At 35.0% G+C, this 25,577-nt stretch overlaps 1 protein-coding gene across 2 annotated transcripts in view; it reads left to right on the top strand.

Annotated features, from left to right (window-relative positions):
* The window catches only part of LOC140439452 (galectin-8-like), a 138,160-nt gene that overhangs the window by 15,781 nt on the left and 96,802 nt on the right, over positions 1 to 25,577 (top strand). The window lies entirely within an intron of this gene.

Here is a 25,577-nt window from a genome sequence, read left to right as displayed (position 1 = left end):
TTTTTATAGACAATTTAAAAACATGTAAACAGCGCGATTGAACCCTATTTAGGAGGTAACTGAAATATATTGCAGGTTAGTATAGGTCAGTATGTGTAGATGGCGACAGTTAGCGGACGAACATTTTTATTCGCTACTTTCGTCAACCACGTACAGATGGCTAGGAGTCGTTCTAACATACTTCCATTACAAATATAAAAAAATAAATAAATAAATTTTTAAATGTACGTACTGTAGGTCATTATGTTTTACTGCTATACTCGTTTACTCCAATAAACGAAAGCTGAACATATTTTTTTTTCCTTTATCATATGCAACCGAAAGCACTTTTTTGGTGGCAATATATATTTCAAGTTATTATAATGATTTTGCTTTTTTCTTTTTACGCTTTGTACTTTGAAATTATTTGTTTTTGTTTTATGGACCTAATGTAAGAGTGCCTGAGATACGTTTTTTTTTACATATGTGCCCATCTTTTTTTCACTTTGAGGGCACATTAGACTTGTCGTAATTACCTAACTTAATATGTTTCTATCAGGTTAGAGAAACAAGATTAAGATATTAGCTTGAACAACAGACCTGTTTATATAGACTGACTTAACTTATACAAATATATACAAATTCGTATTATTAGGAAATAGCTTCCTAAGAGTAAGCGTCATTAACTCTTAAACCGAAACATGTGTCTATAGTACATAATGGAAAACATCCGGTTTCGGCGCAGAAATATCTACATAGAAACATTTATTTTGACTTTAAATGCATAATTTTATATTTTTGCTACTATTCTGAAAATTTATTTTTTAACACAGGGATACCTAGGTACTTTTAAAAATATTAAAAACATTTAAAGTAAACACACCGATTTTCAATAAATACTATTCATTATAAAGTTAGACCCTCATTACAGCCCAATTATTGCATACTTTTTTGCTACACTGCAAGCAAATAGGATCGACACATTTTATGCACTTGTATGATGTTTTTCTCTCTTTCTGAGGTGGGAAGATTTGGCCATAGCCAAACTTTGAATAAAGTGGATTCTTTTAATTATTATATATCTATCTATATATGTATATATATATATATATATATATATATATATATATATATATATATATATATATATATATATATTTATTACAGGATCCAACTTGTAAATACACTACATTTTAAAGGCGGCTATCGCCGTTTTCCCCGTTCTCCTTCGCAAATCCTCCCGGTCCAAGGCATGCTTCTCCTCCAAATCTCTCGATTCCATCGCTCTTCTAATTCCTTTATTCCATGAGCGTCGAGGTCTACCTCTTTTTCTTCTTCCAGGGGGCTTCCATCTGTGAAGTTTTTGGGTCCAACGTTTGTCAGGCATTCTCAATAGGTGTCCAAACCATTTTAAACCTCTTCTTTCTATTCTGTCAATGACCGTTTCTGAAGCATTCATGTTATTTCTTACAGATTCGTTGGTCTTCCTTTCCAGCCTTGATATTCTAGCACTTCTTCTCAAATAATCCATTTCAACTGGCAACAATCTTTTCTTCAGGTCTGCATTAATTGTCCATACTTCAGAGCCAAACAAACAACTGATTCAACCATGGTTTGCCCTATTCCCTTTGGAAATGTTGCGATCTAACCACAAGGAGTTCAGACGTCCTACAATTTTACGTCCCTGATTAATTCGGTGTTTAATTTCAGTTTCCTCCAAGCCGTTCTTATCAATTAATACAACTAAATATTTAAATTTTTCCACTTGTTTGATTTCCACGTCCTCGTCTATCAACACTTCAAACCTTGCATCTGAATTGATAACTAAATAATTTGTTTTCTTCATGCTGACTTGTAACCTCCATTTTACATATTCTCTGTAAAGGCGCTCTATCATAAATTCTAGATCATAAGAATCTTGAGCTAGGACGACTTGGTCATCCTCAAAGTTCAGGGAGAATAGTACGTCATTTCCTTTAGGGACTCACATTCCTTGGCAGTGGTTTTTCCAATTTTGGAGAGCTGCCTCAATATATAAATTAAACAGTAAGGGTGACATACTGCATCCTTGTCTTCTCCTTTAGTTATTTTTATTACCTCTGATTGTATATTTCCGATTTTTAGGTAGGTAGTGTTATCCCTGTATACTTCTGTGATTATTCCTAAAAGGTATGCACTAATGCCGAGTTGTTGTAAAGCTTGCCACAATTTAAGTCTTGAAACTGTATCATACGCCTTTTCTAGGTCGATGAAGGCTAGATGTACTTCGGTACCAACCGTTATTCTTTTTTCTATTAATTGTTGGAGTATAAACAAGTTATCAGTGCAAGATCTACCAGGCGTAAATCCACTTTGGTCTTCGCTAATTAGATGTCCTACATCATCATGTATTTTTTCATTTATTATCTTTCCAAACAATCTTCAGAAAGTAGGTAGGACACTTAATCGTCTGTAGGAGTTAGGATCTTTTCGATTACCCTTTTTAAAGATGGACACTTGGTGAGCGGTTTTCCATTCAGATGGTAATTTAATTTGTTGGAAGCATTGATTAATTAGAAAAGTTATTCGTTTTATTAGGAGTGGACCTTGTGCTTTAAGTAACTCTACAGCTTTATTGCCAGGTCCTGGAGATCGCCCGTTTTTCATTTTAATTAACGCAGTACGGACCTCGTTGTTAGTAGTATTATTGTTACTATTTGTTTGTCTGTCCATACTGCATTCCTCTCCCATATATTCCAATCTGGACTCTTTGGAGTAAATTTTTATAGTGATTTTCCAACTTTCCTATAGGAATTAAGTTACTTAAGAAGTTATGGGTGTTTTTCTTTAGATTAGTGATGGTTCTCCATGTTTCCGTAGTCTGAGAACCACCAATTAAATTCTCAACTTGGACACATTTTTGTTCCCAGAAATTGTTTTTTGCTTCGTTTATTTGATTGCGTACTTCTCCGTTTTCCTTTGATATGTTACTCTATTGCTAGATGTTTTATTTGTTTTTTAGCCATTTTTTATATATTTTGTGTTTTTCTTGTATCATTTCTTTTACGTTTTCTGTCATCCATGGTGGTTCGTGCTGTTTTTTGTCGTTGTTCTCTGTTCCTAACACTTCATAAGCAATTTTTTTATTATCGTTTTGAGGTTGTTGTACCTATTCTTATTCTACATCCATATTTCTTTCCATCTCATTTAGTTCCTTTTCTAATCTAGATTGAAAAAGATGTTTAATACTGGGTTTAATACCGTTTTGTACTATGTAGTATTGTTTCTCTCACTCTCGGTGTTATGTTTGTAGTATTGTTTAAAGGGGCACAAAAGATTAGCTAAAAGAAAGTAGTGATCTGTCCCACAGTTAGATCTTCTTTTTACTCTGCAGTCTTGGTACTTAAATTTCAATTTCTGTCTCATTATTATTAAGTCTATGATCGACTTCACTGTTGGAGTGAAGATCGTTCCCAAGTGTATTTATGAATATCTTTATGTCGGAATTGGGTATTCATTATTTTTAAACCAAAAAGTTGACAGACCTCAATTAAGCTATCCCCTAAACCATTTTTAACTATTTCTCCGTGCCGTCCCACCACGTCATCGTCTATTTAAAAACTTACTCTGGCATTTAGGTCTCCTAACAGTATTATTTCTTGATGACTTTTTATTTTATCACAAATGTTTGATAACTCTTCATAAAAGGAATCTTTAACTTTGGTTACGATGGTGGACGATTTGAATCGTCTGTTGGCGCATATACTCCAACAACTATTGTTTCGATGCCGTACAATGTGACAGTTATTGTCAGAATTCTTTCAGAGATGTACGCATAGTCTTTTATATATTTTTTTAACGATTTTTTTATAAGAATTGAGACCCCTGATTTAGCATGTACGTGTTTCTCTACTCCTGACCATATATGAATGTAGTCTTTAATCTTTTCATTTTCTTGGCCTTTCTTTTTGGTTTCAGAGAGCTTTATGATGTCCATTTTTTGCTTCGTCATTTCAGTTAAAATTTCCATTGTCTTGTGAGTCATGCCTTGAGTGTTCCAAGTACCAATTTTCAAAGTCCTTTTCTTTGCCAGGTGTCGTCGTCGTAAGTTTCCATCCATATTCCGAGGCGCGGCGTTAGAATTTTTAGTCAAAAGAGTTTTTTCAGATTATGAGGGACTGGCCCATCGCTCCAACCCCCAAGCTTGGAGGACCAGGATTTTCTGTTGGGGTTTCTTCCCTTAGTCGACATGTTCCAGTTTTAAGGCGCCAGAAACTCGCCTTTCACCCTTTCTCCGCTGCTATATATCGCACATCCATTGTACGCCATATACCCGGTGGTTATGCGACATATATGTCTTTGAGGACGTGCGAGTAGGATTTACTGGCAGAGTCGAGTTCTGTTTCCAGAACCCGCAACCCTTTCGTTGGGAAACGGGTGGACATTTCTCAGAGTTTTATTGCAATATAAGAGTCGACATCTCATATTACATCCGAGGTTCATAACCAGCCTTTAACCACAAAAACGGTAAAACATATATAGTTAATATGAAAATATTGACACAACTTATATTGATTAAAGTGTAAAATATTACTAACGACCGTCTCCTGGTTCTTCTATTAGAGTTCTTCTATTAGATGAATATAAAGCAGTTTTCATATCCAGAATGTCTACACCACTTTTTGTTTTTTTATAATAACTGACAATTTCCGGTTTATTTTTATCAGGGTCCATATTAATCCTATCATGCATGAGCGATATAAGTACAACTGATTCTTTGATTTTCGGAACAATTGACAAGAAAGTTATAGGTATATTAGTAGCAAACCCATAAAGTGTTGATCCCACCGGTCTAGATTTATTTGCTTTGAACTAGTAGGTATAATAGTTTTACTCATCTTCATAGTGCCGACATATGTTATAGATCTTTTTGTAAGTTCTTCTACCAGCTCCAATGAAGTAAACCAATTGCTGGACGTAATATTCCGGTTCGATCCTCCATGCGTTTTACATATACGTAAAACTGATTTAGTGGGTTTCAAAAGCCTACGTTCTTCTTCGGAAAGTCCTGTTCCGTCACTGTCCTTTCCTGTGTAAATGTAAGCATTATAGAGATATGAGTCAGCCAAGCATTAAATATTTATGCCATGTTTAGCTGGTTTCTTTGTCATGTACATCCGAAATCCACATTTATCTCTAGGCAAATCTATAAATAAATTTATCACTAGGACAGTATATTTCTTTAGAGTTGAATTAAAGAATAAAAGCATATTTCGGAGATCATGGCAGCATGGTCCATTTTCTTTCTCTCCTCTCTAGCTGTGGCATATATGTGGCAAATCTGAATCTTATGTTGGCGACTCTGTAGCTTCTGCAGTTAATTACGTCTATCCCGTGGCTTGATCTATTAAGATGTTATCAGTCTAGCTCGTTGTTCTTCCGTCAGGGGAGATCTGTGTTACCTTGCATTATTTTGTGTTCTAGTCAGTGTCATGTTTAGTGTGGCTGCACAGTTTTCAGGCGTACTCCATTGTCTCTAATGTCATTTTGTAAGCTGTGTCTAACTGTGTTGAGAACAAAAATCCATCCTTGTTCGGTTTCTGCATGTGTCACCTGGCACTATTTTAATGTTAGCTCTAGAAAATCTTCTGTAGATTTTCTCTCTTCGAAGAACTGTACTTTTCCATTGAGACATTCGCGTTAATCAAACTATAATTATTTCCTTTTTAAAGCGTATACGCACATTATTTGGCTGTTGTTGATGATGATGATGATGCTAGTGTTTTTGGCGTGGAAACTAGTCCATTTGCCATAGATTTTTAAATGATTTATGTATGTTTATGAATTGAAACTTAATTGTAACAATTTTATATTATATATCCGGATACCTATAAGTGATTACATACGAGTTCCTATATTGATTTCTAATTCAGTGACAGTAGGTGGGTTATGTTTACTGGAAGTTGCACATTACTTTTAACCAGGTTTGGATGTAGACCTTAAAATCAATGGCAATGTGTACTCCCTGATTTGTAATGAATCTCACCCTATCTATGTACTTAATGGTACAGGTTCTTTTTTTCAAGGGTATCAGTTGACCTCCATGGCATTTTCTGCAGTGCGAAGACATATATTTGTAAAGAACAGCTAATAAAATTGCGAACGTTTCATCTCGGTACACGATTCCAGTATTCCAGGTTCCCCATCTCATTTATATTTTTCTGAGTGACATAAGAGCTTGCAAATAAAATTTCTTCCCATAAAAGTCTACTTAAATAATAATTTTGCAACATGGTGCCAGTCCGCCATTTTGAATGATTGCGTAATTAAAACACCATAAAAACAATGTACATAAAAATGTATAAGTTAAAAGCCGGGAAGCGAAAACAACAGCCAAAACAACACCAGAAATCGAAAGCTTCTAACGCCCCGGCTATTGAAAATAGACGTCATCAAAGGGCTCAACGATACCGTTTGACCCAAACTCGATACCATACCGATAGATCCGCTCTGGCTCGGGCAATCATAGATGACAAGCCTCTCTTTAGCAACGATGTATATCCTGACATCAAAGCTGTAGAAAGGGAATATCGAACGATCTTTTCATCAAGATCGCCGACAGACGATGAACCAATTTCCGATCAGAAGAAAAGCTTTCGACACGGTGTCGCAACGATCCATAGAACGGGCTATGAATCGCTTGGTGGACTCTTACATGAATTGTCGTACGAGGGTCGCAGCCGGAAGCAAGTCCACGTCATACATCAAGATGTGTAGAGGCGTCAAACAGGGAGATCCCTTGTCGCCCTACCTCTTTAATATGGTGGTCGATGAGCTGATATGCAAGCTCGAGGCAGGCGGGCCTGACCTTGCAATTGCATATCAGGAAGATCTCGGTGTTGGGCTACGCCGATGATTTAATCCTGCTGTCCGAATCGGCCAAAGATGGTACCAGACAGCTCCGGACAGCCGTCGAATTCTTCGAGAAGAGAGGGATGTCGATAAACGCCGATAAGAGTGCAGCTATCACGGTTAACGTTAACCGTGGTAATAAGCACTCTTACTGCGTAACGCGCTCTCTCTTTTCTGTCGGTAACGACAGGATACGGCAGCTGCAACCAAGTGAGCTGGTTGGATACCTAGGCCGAAGGTATATTGCTTTAGGACAGACCAGGGTGGCCTTCAACAAGCTGCAGACACAGCTCGATCGTATTCATCGAGCGTGGCTAAAGCCAGCGCAAAAACTGCTGGTTTTAAAAACATACTTGCTTCCGAAGTATATCGACAAGTTGCAGAGTCCTACCATCACCATGAAGACCTTGAAGGGCTTTGACAGGTCCGTGCGTATAGCCGTTCGGAAGTTTCTGTCCCTCAATCGTACTTGCGTAGATGCTTACATCCACGCTTCCACAAGTGCATGGCCATGCACGTCCCGGCGATCATGAGAAGGAGACTGACTAAATTAATCAGCTCAGCTACTGATTCGACGTATTTAGCCCTCAATCTACCATATGTGTCACGTCTCTGGGAGAAGATCCTTAAATGGACAAGAACATCGTCTGGCAATTCAGCATCTATCGCACGTAAGTTGAGCCAGAAACTTGAGGACGGCTATAGTGGAAACGGACTTCGCCAAGGTTCTTCACATTCCGAAAGCTCAGCCTGAATAAGCAATCCACCGCCTTACTGGTCGGGGAGAGATTTTGTCAGGGCAAGTCAGCTGCGAAAATATCTACTGCCAACTAGAGGCATCCCTTCAAATCCACCACATAAACGGAGGTGCCGAAAGGGATGCGAACGTAACGAGAGCCTTAGTCACGTTTTGCAAAAGTGCCCCGCATCACATTGGCACCGAATAAAAAGACACGACCAGCTCGTTACGTACCTACGCAAAGCAGCGAATAAGATGCGCCGATGGGACTCTGAAGATACCTGACTTTGTCGTACAGCAGGGTGAGCGGGTAATTGTCGTGGACGTTGCCGTCTGCTGGGAGGGTCCTGAACCCCTAAGTACAGCTGCTGCTAATAAAACAGCGCTGTACACTGAGCCTCGATTTCTTCAGACCATGTAGACCCGATATCCAGGGAAACAGATTTGCATGGCACCTTTAATCGTGGGAGCTCGCGGAACATGGTGTCAGTCGAATTCTCGTATCATGAGAATTTTAAACCTTTCAAGGTTTGACGTCCGCAATTTTATCACAAAGGCAATTCAAGGTAGTATCCATATTCATAGTCATTTTATGAGGTCCTAACGTAAATGACTTATGAGAATTTTATTTTCGAGTATTTCATATCGGCTTCTTCCTATCGTGGGATCTACGTTCGTCTAGTTAGGTATTTTATCTTTATTACCACGTAGATGTTTGTGTTGTTTTTTTCATGTATGTGAACGTCCTACTTTACTATTTTATATTTATTTCTAAAACTTTTACGATAACACTTTTAGTTATCAGGCTAATTTTTCTGGCAGAGCTTTCATTACAGGGGGTATGGTCGGATTCTCGTATGATAAATAACTGGCCAAACATCGGGCCATAAAGGGCCATACGCTGCTGGTCTGTTGCTCTCCGGATCGGAACGGGGAGAAACAGACCAGCAGGATTAGGCCGGTTTTCGGATGACGGGGGTTTGGTTGCATGATGATCGTAGCCACCCAGCCGGCATCGGCCGGGTCCTGCATACCAAAAGAGGTTATGGCTCCACTCTGATAGCCAAACAATTATAACACGTAGTGAAACGGTCGAAAAGCTTTCTGAAGAATTTCCAATTACTAAAGGAAAGACAAGGTTGCCCAATGGCTTCCTGGTATTTGCTCTCTCAAGGCTTCTATAGCAGCTTTATTTATACATTCTATTATTTTTCGACAAGTATTTAGTGCATACGACTACGATGCATTATTAAGCTTTAAGTTTAATCTCATTTTGTAAAGATTCATTCAGAAAATAGTTGGGTTGAGGGCCCAGATTCCTCTCAACAGATTCGACAGAGTATTCGAGATACTGTTCGTGAATCCCCAGCTATAGAGTTTTGCCTATGGAGACGTTGTTTAGTGAGTTCCGTGACAAACATCCTCCCCCTGATAATAAAGAAGCTATCTAAAAAGGTAGCGAATCGTTGAGATGCGCATACAAAATTTAACGTACAGTTAAAAAAAAGAGACGATCCAAACCCAAAAGAAAAAGTTAAATTTGGTTTTTGTAATTTAGAGTTAAGCCCTTTCTAAAATAATAATTTTACACGTTGATTGAACTTTGCACAACTCTGCACAATTGCGTTAAAATTTGTACAACTAACTTGTGAAGGTAATGTTCAGAAGTGAAGTACAATATTAATTAGGCATTAAACAATAATTATTAGTCTTACCTGGCATTAGATGACAACGTTTTCCGTGTGCTGGATGTAACACAATCAACACTCAACATTTCGGCGTTACATTATAATAAATTCTCATTTACATAAAGGCTAGGTGTATTTTTTGTACCCAGGCTTTCAACTTTGCCACAAAATTTTAGCAGTGCATACATTTTCCATTACTTTATTGTGTTTTACCGCAAATATTTAAAATCCTCATAATTTCTAAACGCCTCTGTCCCCAATTTGCGTTATTCTTGTTTATACCATCAAAACTTGTTAATGCTTTTAAATGGATAATCTGTTTAACTTTAATTAAAAGTTTCATGTTTTGCGTATCACGTCTTTGTTTGTAGACCAAAGTAATATGCCGGGGTAATTTCTACTTTACGTTCAACAAAAACTTTTTATTAAACTTTTGCCCTTGGGATACACTGTTAACTTTATGTTTTGACGTTGTAGTTAATTTTTAAAGAATGTAGTCACCAGTAAGGGTTAAAACAAAGTGGGTAAAATTCAGTTTTTTTAATAATAAAAAAGACTATTTCAGTTTGTTGGTAGTTATTCTATGTTGGTTATTATTTTTTTTTATTAAAACTTTGCAACAAATCGGCAGAATACTTCTTTAAATTAACAGCACAATAGCTAAAGCTCATTTCAGCTATTTTAAATGTTATATACTGCGCAAAGCAGTCAGAGTTGCCAGGAGAGAAATAAACTTTACCGCTAGTTAAGCTAGCTGTAGCTCCATGTGCCACACCCGGGATAACTGCATTGGTCTGCAGGCTAAACTAGGTGAGGGTAGCCAGATCTGGTAAAATCACCGAACAACCATCGGGATAAATAGTTCCCTTTAAATCTACCAACAGCTTCCTTGAGAAGGTGGAAGAGTGGTCTGAAATTGGGGTAATCTGTTGCCCTTGAGTGGAGACATCAGTTCTAAAGGCGAAAGGCAATAAGATCAACGGCATCAGGGTGCAGGAAGCAAGAAGAAACTACAACATTAAAGATCCTTTATGGATACCTTAAGAAATGAACCGGCGCTTTTTAAACGGAGCAGAGGTGCGAAGAATCTCGGGACTTGCTTTGATGAAAAATCAATAAATGAAAAAAATGGTACATGAAATATTCGAAGCCTACTAAAAGCAGGAAAGGTCTATAATGTAATTCCAGAAATGAGTAGGAATACTATTGAAATATTAGGATTGAGCGAAGTAAGTTGGCCCGGCACAGGACAAACAGAAATTGATGACCATGTTATCTACTTCACCCTTAAGATCGTGACATATTATCATGCACGTTGCGTTTCCAGCACATAGCGTTTAGTTTCCGAAAAATATAATTTAAATGGTTTTAAATATGAACAACTCACACTGTCCGGAACGTATGGTATCAGACACCTAACGTTTCCGTTCAGTATATTATTCGAAAACAATATTTTACTGATGCCGACGGCTACGTAACGAGTCGTAACCGGTTGGTACGGATCATGTGAATTAGATGTCCGTCGTTTTCCTCTCGTTGTTTATTTACTTATTTGTTTGATTTTGATACAGAGTATTTAAAAAAATAACTTTCGAGGCTATTTTGTCATTTATGCATGTGTTTTTATTACTTTGTGACAATTTTTCACGGAAGTGATAAACAATTAGGACTTTTGTACGGAAGTGATACCTCTTCTTTTTAAAAATACTTTTTGGTTTGATCTGTATTGTCTCTCCAAAACGAAATTTTTAAATAATACGACGTGTTCTGTGGTACTAGAAACCTCAAATTATTTTAGTGATGACAACTTTAGCATGGTTCTGATTAATATTCGTTCTATAAGATATAAAACAGATAAATTATTTTTGTTTCTAGAGGTATTAGGATTTTCCCCGATAGTTGCAATTACCGAGCAGTGGCTTGAAGTCAACGAACCTTTTTTGTAGAAAAATATACCAAAATTGCTAGGTATGATCGCCTAAATTCAGCAATGATTTCTTTCCTGTAACAAAATATGACTTTCTGTTAAATGAAGCCTTTTTTGAGTTTTCATTGATTTATAACAAGAATCTTAATCTATACATTATTTGCATTTATAGATCACTTGATGCTTCCACAGAACTGCTAAAGTTTCAGAAATTCCACAGAACTGCTAAAATTTTTTCAGAACCTGCTAAATTTAGCACGTGTTAGACGACTGACGACTTGCCCAATAAAAGCAGAAAAATTCTATGTGCTAACTTAAATATTAATTACGCTGTTGCTTGTGCTACCCAATTATTCTTAATCAATATATTCGAATCGTATGGTTTCACAATGTATGTTAATTCTCCTACAAGAATTACTAAAAGACCATCTACCATATTTTATTATATTGTTTCAGATTTCTCACCCCTTAATGTACGCTCTACAATTATTAATGCAGGATTATCTGATCATGAAGCAGTATATACCAGTATATACACTTAACAAACCATCGTCGAAAACCCAACGTTTAGGTAGGATTTCTTCCGATCAAAACTTTCGTAAATTACAAAATTTGTTACGAGTTACAACCAGAATGGGAAGTAGAAGATACTTGGCAAAAAAATCAGGAAATGCATCAACCAAGCAGCAGAAGAAGCAATTGGAAAGCGGAAAATTAACACGAGAGCGATAAACCACACCAAACCGTGGTTTTGTCAAGAGGTAAAAGAACTCTCTGAATTAAAACGCAAATGCTACCTGAGATATAAAAGCACACAATCGGAAGAAGCTCTCGCAGAATATGTCGAAGTACGAAACGAAGTAAACCCAAGAATAAAATCAATCAAAAGAGAACATTGGGTCAAATTCACCAGCGACATGGACTACGACCTACATGGTGCCCAAAAGAAAGTATGGAAAATGCTTCGGAACAGGAAAAAACCAGTTAACGAGTTCGTGCAGACCAAGGGAGTACCTATAGAGACATGGCAACAGCATTTTAAGGAGCTATATGATGCTGAAGAAACACTGAATATAAACGAATAGAAAGCAGATAGAAGTGCTACAATCAATGACGAAGAGGTAGAAGCAAAGATCAAGAAGCTAAAAAGCAGAAAATCACCTGGAACATATGGTATACCCAATGAACTCTTAAAATATGGAGGCCCTGAACTTGCAAGTAAACTGTCACAACTATTTAACAAAATCCTTAACGACACAGAAACACCAGAGGAATGGCATAAGAGCATCACAATCCCCATATTTAAAAAAGGACAAAAAACTTGCCCACAAAACTACAGAGGAATAACCCTTTTAAATACAACGATGAAACTTTTCACGAGTATTCTTAAGAAAAAATTGGAAAGGCAAATCACTAATGCTGAAGAACAACAAGGTTTTACAAGAGGGCGGTCTATAACAAATGCAGTATTCATAATAAAACAAATAAAAAAAAGCTATAGAGTTCGGCATGTCAGCATATATTTGCTCCATTGATCTGACGAAGGCGTTTGACAGGGTTCGCCTGGGAGACATTCTAAATATATTAATAGAAAATAAAACGCCGACCAACATAACAAAGATAGTCCATAACCTAAATAACAACAGTGTAACCAAAGTTAGAGCAGGAGAACAATTCACTGAAAATATTCCAACACTGGGAGGAATTAGACAAGGCGACAGTTTAAGTCCCTTCTTGTTTAACCTACTCATGGGCAAAATTATAAACAAAATAACACCTCTCAATCTCGGATACAGAATGGGCAACAAAAGAATTGGTATGGTGTGTTACGCAGATGTTCAAGACCTCCCGGAAGATTATCTAAAAGATGGAGGGATAGTTGGCAATCTACCTCCCAGGAAATTAACCACAGGCAGCCTCACGATACTCGACTTTTTCCATTTCTCCGAAAACACAAAATTTGCTTGCTTTTGACGGCTGTAAAAACCAAACTAATTGTTTTTAAAACTTAAATATTTGACAGACGTCATGTCATGAATGGCAAATGTCAACACCGAAACCTATTCGGTATCAAGTAGTGCCATATATCAAAGGCTAGTTTAATATCAATCTATCCTCGTATAAAAGCCCGATTTATGTCCTTTCTCGTTGAAAACAACATTTTATCACAAGGTCAGTTTGGCTTTTTATCTAATAAATGTACCAGTGATGCTATGTTTTCTGCACTACATGAGGTCTATCAAGTACTAAATAATAATATTTATACTGCCACTGTTTTTTGTGACTATGCCAAAGCTTTGGATTGTGTAAATCACATTTTGATAAAAAACTAAATTTCTACGGAATTCGAGGTATTTCTTTGAATTGATTCCAATCTTACGTGAGAAATAGGAAACAACTAGTTAGAGCAAATGATATTGACTGTAGTCACAAAAGCATTGTATGTGGACTACCACAAGGTTCAGTATTGGGTCCTCTACTCTTCCTGTCTTTATAAATGACATCACTAACTTAAAAATCGATGGAAATTTTTTTCTTTTTGCTAATGATACCACTTTTACCTGGAGGAACTCTAATATTGCCACTCTTCATGCAACTGTAACTTCTGATCTACTTAAAATAAAAACCTGGTTCGACTCTTATTTACTCTCTTTTAACGTGGATAAAACAGTAGCATTATCCTATAAAGGAGCTCTTCAATCCTTGCTTCTTAATAACAGACAGATCAGTATCGTTGATTCTGTAAATTTTTTTGGCTTTTTATAGACATCAACCTTAAATGGTCTCTTCATATCGATTTATTAAGTAAGAAACTAGCCTCAGCCTGCTATGCAATAAGATCTGTTTCGAAGAAAGTCAATTTAGCATCTTCCAAAATAACATATTTTTCTTTGTTCGAGTCTAATCTTCGATATGGTCTTCCTTTTTGGGGTTCCAGTACAGCTGCCCAATCTGATGTTATTCCTAAATTACAAAAAAGAGCAATACGGTATCTTTTTGGCTTTAGTAGAATAACACATTGCAGAAGCTACTTCAAAAATCACGGGATTTTAACTCTTCCCTTTTTATATATTTTAGAAACTATGTGCTTAATTCGTAAACACCTACATGTTTTTCCAGCAAGACCTAGTCATGACTACTCCACCAGGAATTCAACCTTTGATGTGTATTTACCGATCCCGTCCACTGAGTTAGTAAAGAAATCTATATTATATTCGACAAAAAAATTATACAACCATCTCCCTTTGCAACTTAAATCTACAACTTCTTTCCTTAAGTTCCGTAAATTGACAAAAGCCTATCTATCTGAAAGACCATATTTTATTCAGTGGAAGAGTTTCTTAACGAATAACTGAGAAATTACAGTACGTTTATGTACAAGTAACTAAAGTATTTATATATATATATAATATATATATATATATATATATATATATATATATATATATATATATATATATATATATATATATATATATATATATATATTATTGTGATATTTAAAGTCTTGGTGCGCCAAGCAATAATTAGCTAATTAATTTTTTTGATTAATTAAAATTATTTAAATGATATGATTATGACTCTATCACAATTTTTAATTCTTTTATCTCAGGGTTAAATTCGTGCTTCAATATCTATGCTATTACATGTGAAAGGTAAGGTCCAGAGAATACCGGGATAATAAAAAACACATATGATCTAACACTATATATTGAAATAAAAATAATGAAATAATTCACACTCAAAAGTTTTCAATAAACAAATCTCATATAAGGATTCTCAAAATTTTGTTCTCCGTACGTGAACAATCAAAATTTATGGTACAAACAATATTAATTGAAATCTCAAAATTCCGAACTATTCTAACTCTCCTAATCAAAATATTTATATCCTTTCTAAATTAAGTGTAAAAATTGTGTTATCAATAAAAGAAAAAACTGCAGAAAACAAAATATCTCTCTCTGATGATGAGTGGTCCAAATCCTTGTTCCTTGTATACTATATTATCTCCTCTCAACCGCTCCCTATGTAATCAGCAATCTTACACAGATTGTTGCAAGTATATCGTCCTTAATGATCTCCTTCAAAAGCACAAATCATTCAAATTATGATAGCCTTTCTCCTCTCGATAAACTGAATCTCTCGTTGGCCCGAGTGAAAAATGACTCTTGGAATATCTTCTCTTTACGATAAACTGAATCTCTCGTTGGCCTGAACAGTGACTCTTGGAATATAAGTAGAGAAATATGACTTACAATATTTTGCTGCTTCAGCTTCTGTCAGATACACTAACTCCACAAAAACTCACTAACATTCAACACTACTGCTTGCTACATTTCAGGAACCGCCAGAGAACAATCACTGTTCCTCTTACAGATTTGGAAAACCAACTGCCCATATCTTTTCTCTCCCCTCAATCTCGCTAAACTTTTTCCTACATACTTATCCCACCTTTTTCAATCTCCGCCAATCAAAACTCGTCACAATTCCCCCATTTTTTCATTTCGATAACAAACAAATTTTTACCTATAATTATAAAATTTCCTAAACTTATTTACAAATAATATTTTCTATAATTCTTAAAAACTAACAAAAACCTCTTTCTAAAATCTCTTCTATTTGTCTCTAATCACTGCATTAATGTATTTTGGAAAACCCCGTTCAATTGTCTTTTTGTTTTCACTTAAAATTATGCGGGTCACTCAAGTATAACAAAGAAATAATTTATGCAAAGCTTACATTTTGTTTAGTACAGGTAATTCAAGAAATTAATAACTCTCCTTCTTCGAAATGTTTGTTGGATATTATCCTACTTATCTGAATTATTTTAATGTTATTGAATTTTAAATTATTTTTAAACAAACCAATATTTTTCTCGATTTTACATATCATAACAATATATATATATTATTATGATTGTTTATTTTGACTGTAATCTTAGTTTATTGAGCCAATAAAAAAGAATTATAACTTATTTGTTATCAAAAGTAAAATAATCCTTATATTACCTGTGTTCGATGGATTCAAAAGATTTTCTAGTTGTCTTTTATCGGGAGAGAAGAAAGGATAAGAATACAAATATATTATATTACAAAGATTTACGTTTCTTTATTTTATATGAACGAATAAAACAATTAATAAATTCTGTCGTTATCTTATCAATCAGCATTCAAGAAAATAAATCAAATTTTTATAATAATAAGATTATAAAGCTACATACATTTTTATTACGTGAAAACCAATTTTACTTAAAATTTTCTTTACTTGAAACAAGAAACAACAAAACTTTAAACTTTTGATTAGCCTAACAAAACCTCAGTTCTTTAAATTTGAATGCTAATGACCATGATGTCAAACCGATCCTTCACAGATATAAAATTCAATTGTACAAATACTTACAGCTTATTTTCTTCTTGAGTTGTATGTTGGAACATACCCAGAAAAGTCCAGTCTCCTCAACGATGTGATCTCTCCTCTTTGGCACCTCGGCTCCTTCTTAACGTCTCTGCAAACCTCCTGCAGACTACACAAAAAACACCTGATTCACTTCTCCAAACTCAGCTACTTATTTATGACACCAGGACCTCCTTTTGTCAATTTGATGCCGTAAGAATACTTTCACATATACTTTATAAAATACCCACGGTAGATACAAGGACCTCTTTTAATCTACTTGTTATCTCCTTCTGCAAACTATTCACTTCTTTTCGTTACGCCGGTATCCAAAGTCACGAACCACACCCTATCTTGAGACAAACGACTGTTTCCTTTCGATGACCAAAATATAACTAACTCCTCCGGTCTCCTGATCGGCTCACAAATTCCCATTTAAAAACGACCGTCCAATCAAAAGCTCAAATTGTGTTTACCATGATTTTGGAAAAGCCTAATTTCGGTTTCAGAGAAAAACTAAATAGCTTACTTTAAAATTGGTTTTGTCAATACACAATTTATACATATTTCAAAAGATTAGAATATGGTCATTTAATACTCGACTATACAAACAATGAAAAGATTAACTTACAGGTAAAATGTCTTCTAATTCTAAACAAAGGTTTTTTTGATAATTTTGTTTGAAACGGAAAAAGGTCGTTTGCCAAACAAATTTCTATTCTTATCTACACTAAATCTTATCTTAAATTACTATATACATTTTTGTTTATAATGATATCTTAAAATTTTATTCCGATGAATATCTTTATTTATTTTTCTTTGGTTGGGAAAGAAAAAGTATGACAATATATATATATATATATATATATATATATATATATATATACAATATATATATATATATATATATATATATATATATACAATATATATATATATATATATATATATATATATATATATATATATATATATATATATATATATATATATAAAATAAAGTTTTATTTTGAGGTTGCAGTCATTAATAATAATTAATACCTAACTACTTTATATATATATATATATATATATATATATATATATATATATATATATATATATATATATATATATATATATATATGTTCGGATAGGTTTCCGCGGTCAGATAAATGAAAATTACTGAGTTCTCGGGAAGAACCGCGTTGAGAATTTAAAACTCGACGTTTCGGCACCCATTTTGGAGCTATTATCAAGAGGGATACGGTTCGGTTCGAGTTCGGGGTCTCAATCTGCCTACTCCCCTCACTCGAGACGTACCAGTATCGTGTTCTATATTGCAAGAACTGTCTCTCGGCACTGAGGTCTCAATCTGCCTACTCCCCAGTGTCGAGTGACAACCGGTCTTACCCTGTGTGGCTGCTGAACTGACGTGGCCGGAGCGGTGTGGGCGGGAGGTCGCTGAAGAAGGGGTCGCCATGTTGCCGGCAATCGTTTCGCGTCATCGCGCGTGTTCAAGCTGTGAGGCCGTTTTTCGATTTCGATAGCTTCACGAATGATTCTCGCTTTTAATGAGCGGATGGGAGCGATGGTTTTTGCTTTTTCGAAATCTATTTTGTGGCCTGTCTGAATATGATGTTGGGCTAGGGCTGAAGTGGTATCGGAATGTTTGACTGATAGAGAATGTTCGTAAATACGGTTATGGATTCGTCGGTTTGTCTGTCCTACGTATGTACGTGGGCAACTGGAACAAGGTATCTCGTAGACACCATGGTCTTCATTGGGGATTTGGTCTTTTACGGATCTAACGAGATTGGACAATTTGGAGTGAGTGGTGAAGATGGTTTTGATATTAAGAGGGATAAGCCATCAAATCATTAGACATCAGACCACGTCAGCGCATACCGTTCCCGCGCATACAGCGAGTATAAAAGCAGCCACACAGGGTAAGACCGGTTGTCACTCGACACTGGGGAGTAGGCAGATTGAGACCTCAGTGCCGAGAGACAGTTCTTGCAATATAGAACACGATACTGGTACGTCTCGAGTGAGGGGAGTAGGCAGATTGAGACCCCGAACTCGAACCGAACCGTATCCCTCTTGATAATGGCTCCAAAATGGGTGCCGAAACGTCGAGTTTTAAATTCTCAACGCGGTTCTTCCCGAGAACTCAGTAATTTTCATATATATATATATATATATATATATATATATATATATATATATATATTTCGGTATCACATACAGCAACTTAAATAGTTCTAGTAAAGATTTTATCATGCAATTTGCAATTTATTTAAATTTTGCAATGGATCGCGTATTTTACTATCGTTTATTTTGTGATATTGACGATTTATGTAATTTCAGTAAATTTTAAATTGTTATTGTTATTTTTCTTTTTATAGGATTTGTCCATAAAATTGTACAATATTCAGTGACAATAAAGCATATTTCTATTCTATTCTACGATATTTTAATTTATATTCGAATTATATTGTATTGGAATTTATACAAATAGGGGTAACATTTGATAAAAATAAATGAAAATCAGAATTGAACTTGATGAAAAAGACAATAGGTTGATATACCTAGTTAATTACCATAATATTCAACAACCAGCTTTTAAAACATACACAATAAATTGAAAATAAGAAAATAGAACAACAAAAACATTTTATTTTTTATCCAATTTCTCCCATACTATTTGTCTTTATTCATTATAAATGGCAGGAGGTTAAACGCGAAACAAGATCTATTACTGATATATCTTATTGACAATATCTAACCGGTAATCTGATACATAATTGCAACTGTAAACACTGATAATCTCACAGGTGGCAGCAACGATTTCACCATAAATCAGTGACATGAGGTAAAACCACCGCACGGAAAACCTTCAGGGGTTTCTACATAAAGTATACATGCTTTGTATAAATATACAATAAATAAGGAAAAATTATGTTTATCATAGGTAATTCTTGCTTGGAAATATATTTTTAAATACTAACTTTATTTGCTGATATTTGAAACGTTCTGTTGAAATTTTACGATGTCTGGAGCAATATTTCTATTATATACATTTTTCAAATTAAATATATTGTAACAGATGTATCGATATATACTAATAATGATAATTATTGTTAATTGTTATTTAACCGAAAGAAATAGCATTTATAAAATCAGAGTAGGCATATTTACAAACAGGGTGAGTTTTTAGTGCGACATCGGTTGATAATTCCATTATGGTATAGAACAGTGGTGCTCAGACTTATACTGCATGGGATCTACCACATAAACTGCAAGCGTCCGGAGATCGACTGCTATACCCTGTTTTTAAACAAGGAGGAGTAATTCAAATTTACCGCGCCGCAATGTTTGTTTGTAATTGGTCCAACCTCAGGCAAGTTTATTCCATTGTTATGAAATTTTGACGCTAATGGCATTTAATAGGTTAATTAAGTTATATCGGCGATTTTTTGTGTTTTCTGCGTTATTCTTTTAATTTTTAGATTTTTAGTTATTTTTAGAACTCTTTAGCGACGTATTAGTATAATATAATATTTTTGGATTACCGTTGAAGGCCGATATGATCATCCAAAAAAGAAGATGTATTTGGTAACTTTTCTAGTGACTTTCTTGGGTGTGAATCTGTCTCTTTAGTTTACTTCTCCTGGTTTAAAAACAAAGCATAGTAAAAAAAACAATTTTGAAAATAAAAAACTTTATTGCACATTTCTAGTTGATAAAAAGTTATAACTACAGAGTTGTAATTAAAGTCATGTTTTTCATATTCATTTTATTTGGATGTTGATGCATGGCACTGCATATCATCCACAAGTATTTCATATGATGCTACGTAATTACCGAGGGCCAAACAACAAGCATGCAGAGAGATGTTCATCATTCGTTAGTCGATTACGATATTTTGATTTCACTACCTTTATTTGATAAAATGCAGATTCACACAAGTATATTGATCCAAAGAATGCTGTGAGCTGCAGAGCTACTTGTTTCAAAGACGGATGGAAAGTCATCGTTAGCTCGACATAATGCAACAAATCCATTGCTAACGCCAGTCATGGATGGTGCACCATCTGTTGTAATACACATGAGTTTGTAAATCGGTAGCTCGTATTGTTTCACAAAATTTATAAAAACGTTGTATATATCTTCTCCGCGAGTTTTTTCTTTCAGAGGCAGCATTGTTAACAATTCTTCTTTAGCCAACATGTCAGAAAATACCATCCGAATGAAAATACACAACTGGGCGGTATCAGTCATATCGGTTGACTCGTCAAATTGCAAAGAAAAATACATACACTTCATAATATCACTTTTAACTTGGCTTTCCAAATCTTTGCCCATGATTTCGATACGTCTAGTATCCGTTGGACGTGATAACTGGACTTCTTTGATGACATACATAATATCTGTTTTATTTTTGAAGTCCTCAAATAATACATTCGCAGCCTCAATGAATGCTTCCTTCACTACCTCTCCACCTTCAAATGGTTTTTATGTTGTGCCAATATATAAGAAATTTTGAACGACGCAATTGTTGCAGCTATTGATTGTTTAACAGGCCTAGTGAACATTGATAATTCCGTCTTCAAGTCTTGCACTTTCCGTTTTCCGACAAGTACCGACAAATAAGACAAACACACTTATCTTTCTCCATAGTAAACAGGAATTCTTCTTCCCACACGTTATTAAAATGATATGTTTTACTCTTTTTCGTGGCACTCATATCGAGTTTCAAATATTAATGTAAATAATACTAAAATATTTTACTAGTAATAACTTAGTAATTAATGATTAATGCTTGACTAACAGCAATACAATGCCAATACAGCACACTCCCATTTCATAATTTATCTGTAAATGCTGATATGCCGAATCGGCATTATCGCAACTTTCGGGTGAAGAGATAGCATCATAATTATTTCGATCATGCACGTGTGATGAGTCAAGATAGTCCCCGTATTTTCTCCGTGAATCGCGATCGACTTTAAAAACTTTGGCGATCGACCGGTCGATCGCGATCGACTCTTTGAGCACCGCTGGTATAGAATATGCAAAAAACTTTTAGAAAAAATGTAGGCAATGATATTCTCCAAACTTGGAAAATATGTGGAATTCTACATGGTGATTAATGGGATACCCTATATATTTTTTCAAAATTGTGTTCTCCCCATAATTCTTGTTCTTATATTATTGGGTTTTGCGTTACAATACAGATATAGATACAATACAGTACTATACAGAATATTTAACAAGTTATATGACCATTTTTATTTCGAAATCCCTATGAAATCAACACCATGTATATAAAGAAGTTTTGCATAAGCAACAATTTATTTTATATAATAAAGTAAACAATATATTGTAGTCTATGAATTAAGTGTAATTGAAATCATTGACAAAAAATTGTATATAGGGTGAACTACAAAACAAGATTACGATTTTCTTAATTTTTTTTAAAGGGTCATCTATATTTTATTTTTTAGAAATAGTATTTGTGATACTCTTTCATTTTTATATAGCATTCCCTATACCCAAATTCATTACTTTCCGAGATATTTGTAGTTTTCTTCAAATTTCGGAAATACATTCAATTTTTGTAAGTAGAAATAAGTATTGAGTATTAAGTGATATTAATATAACAAAATTATTTGTATTCAATAAGTAACTAACAAAAAATTTAAACCATAAAAATATGCAATATGAATGTATCAATACATGTGATATTCTGGTAATATCATATTTCCTTAATGAAATACAAGATCCCTAAAATTTCTACGAGCAAAACAATATACAATTGATGTAACAATTTTTAGATTGTTATATCAACAGTATTCTAAGCCAGGAATTTTTAATAAAAAATCCTAACTGCCGACTGTGAGGCGCAGTTTTTAATAAGTTAAAGGCCATTTGTGCCAGTTACAAAGGGCAAATAGTAAGCTTTGAAAAAATGACAGTTTTTATATTATCAAACTCTAAACGGTTGACTTTGGAAATAACAGTTTTCATATTATTAGACTTTTAATCGGTCTGTGTAGTTTATCTTTATTGTTAAAAATGAATTTTTCTGTATAAGAGTTAACAGATATGATCTGGGTATTATAAGAAAGTTCGAGATAGTGCTTACTTGTATCCAGAATATATCACGAGCAATATCCTGAACGGAGGAAGCCAAACGCAAGAGCTTTTGAAAAATTAATGAATCGTTTTGCTCGCACTGGGTCAGTTGTATATGAAAAAAAAAAAAAAATTGAAAACCAAAACTGTTTCAAGTAAACAAAAGGAATATATGTACCGATAGCTACTACTGAAGATCCCCACACCAACACTCGTGAAATTTTACGTCAACATGACATTAGTCAAACTTCGGCGGCAAAAATCCTTCGTAAACATAAAATGCATCCTTACCGCATACAGTTACATCAAGAATTAACAGTCGATTATTATCAACGCAGATTAGCTTTTTGTCAATGGTCTCAGCAGCAAATGCAAATTGACAGATTTCTTTTCGATTATGTGCGTTTTGGAGATGAGTCTACATTTCACAAAAATGGAACGGTGAATCGGCATAATTTTTATTGCCATGCATCAAGCAATCCGTATTTTGTTAACGCTCATAGTCAAACTAGGTAGACTATAAATGTTTGGGGTGGTATTGTTGGCGATTATGTGATTGGCCCACATTTTCTAGATAATCATTTGCCAATACTACTGGAAAATGTACCGCTTAATATTCGACAACGAGTGTGGTTTTTACATGACGGTGCTCTAGTTCACCACACTGCTCCTATTTACAATCATTTAAATAATAACTTTCCTGAGAGGTGAATAGACAGAGGAGGACCAACTGTTTGGCCACCGCGATCACCGGAATTCTTCAAAATTGATTTTTTCATGTGGGGCTATATAAAAGACCTTGAATACCAGAAACCTCCAATACCGCCAGATGAGATAAAAAATAGAATAAGAGAAGCTTTAATAAAATTGACTTACAAATGTTAAGAAATGTGGCTCGGTCATTTGAATATCGGTTACAAACTTGTATAGACGTTGAAGGTGGACATTTTGAACATTTACTTTAGACTTTTCTCCCTCTCTCTCCAATGGCGCTTACAGCCCAAATCGAGCCTTGGCCTCCTCCAAACTATGCCTCCTTCGGAAATCTTTCTGTCTCCATTCTTACTACATGACCATCCCATCGAAGTCTCTGAAGTTTAACGAATTCTGAGATCGGTGTCTCTTTGAACAGTTGGTAGAGTTCATGGTTGTACCTGGATCTCCATATTCCGTTTTCGTTAATAGGTCCAAATATCTTTCTTAGGACTTTTCTTTCGAAGACTACCAGTTTTCTTTTTGTCTATTCTGTCATCACCCATGTCTTGCATGCATAACATACTATTGGTCTGATAATAGTTTTGTAGACCTTGATTTTCGATCTCCAGTGTGTGTTTTTGGAGCGGAACACATAATCGAGTGAAAAGTAAGCTTTGTTTCCCTTTACTATTCTTCTTTGGATTTCTGATTCTTCTGTTCCATCTGTGTTTAATGTAACTTCTAAATATGTGAAACTTTCTACCGTTTCAATATCGTCCTCTAATTCAACTGTGCGTGTTTCCCCTAGCTCTTGCCTGTGTTAACTTTTTTGTCTTTTGAATATTTATTTCTAGTCCGGTCTCTTTTGACTTTGTTTTTAATTGTGAATATATTTCTGCCACCTCTTCTGTTCTGCAAGACATGATGCTGATATCATCGGCATAGGCGGAAATCTGTATTGATTTATTTGTTAGGAGATTACCTCTTCCTATATTCAGCTGTCTTATCACATATTCCAAGGTCAGGTTGAATAGTGTCGGTGCCAACCCTTCTCCTTGCTTTAATCCTTGCACTATTGTAAAGTTTTCAGTGAGCTTATTTTGGACTCTGACAGTTGCTGTTGACGGATCCATTGTTGTTTTTAATAGTCGGATGTATTTTTGGGGGATATTAAAGCTCTGCAATATTTGATATAACTTGTTCCTATTAATTGAGTCGTAGGCTTGTTTGAAATATATGAATATGTTGTGGACGTTACTTTAGACTTTATCCTTTGATGTTTGCACCTACTCAGGTGTTCAAGTGACGTCACGCTCACTGAGAAGTCGAGTCATTTCTACTTTTCGTCTCTTTTCGTCAGTTGATCTGTTTTTTCGTCTTATTTCACCTTCTTCTATTCAGTAATTGAACGTCCACTGATTCACATGGGAACCCATTATTTTATACACTGCTACATATAAGCTTGCGTTCTTTCGTCTAGTGCTCGACACAGATCTTTCGCTCAGTACTCTACATAGGTCTACGATTCTTTCCTTCGGTGCTGGACATAGGTCTACCATTATTTCCTTCAATGCTCTATATATGTCTACGATTCTTTCGTCCACGGCTAGACATAGGTCTTGTCGCTAATCATCGTACGAACCCACTGCCTAAATTATATAACCAATATTTTCTTCTTTTCGTCTGTCGTCTCCTTTTTATGAAAATAGGAAATATATGAAAAAATATGTAGGGTGTCCCATTTAAAAAAAAGTATATTTACTGTACCACGTAGTTATTAATTACTCTGTAGAATTACACATAGTATCCAAGTATGGAATTGCCTATATTTTTTCTAAATAAGTTTTTTGGATATCTTGTACCACAATGGAATTATTGACCGATGTCGCACTAAAAACTCACCCTGTATATCAGAAGGCAGGCATATATCTTACAATTATGTATAAAACAGGAAGATTATTACCAAATACTCCACATATATAGAAAATATTGTTCTAATTAAAGAAATAACAAAAAAAATATAGCTGGTCAGAATCACCTTGCAGCCATGGCTATTCAGGATATCTCCTATGTGACTACGATGATATCTAAGACCGCCAGGGTTAATGCCAGTAACCTACCTGCTAAAAAATACTTCACAACC

Source organism: Diabrotica undecimpunctata, chromosome 4, assembly GCF_040954645.1.
Source record: "Diabrotica undecimpunctata isolate CICGRU chromosome 4, icDiaUnde3, whole genome shotgun sequence".
NCBI classification, from domain to species: domain Eukaryota; kingdom Metazoa; phylum Arthropoda; class Insecta; order Coleoptera; family Chrysomelidae; genus Diabrotica; species Diabrotica undecimpunctata.
The sequence above is the reverse complement of the archived record's forward strand: the minus strand, read 5'-3'. Positions and strand labels throughout refer to the sequence as shown.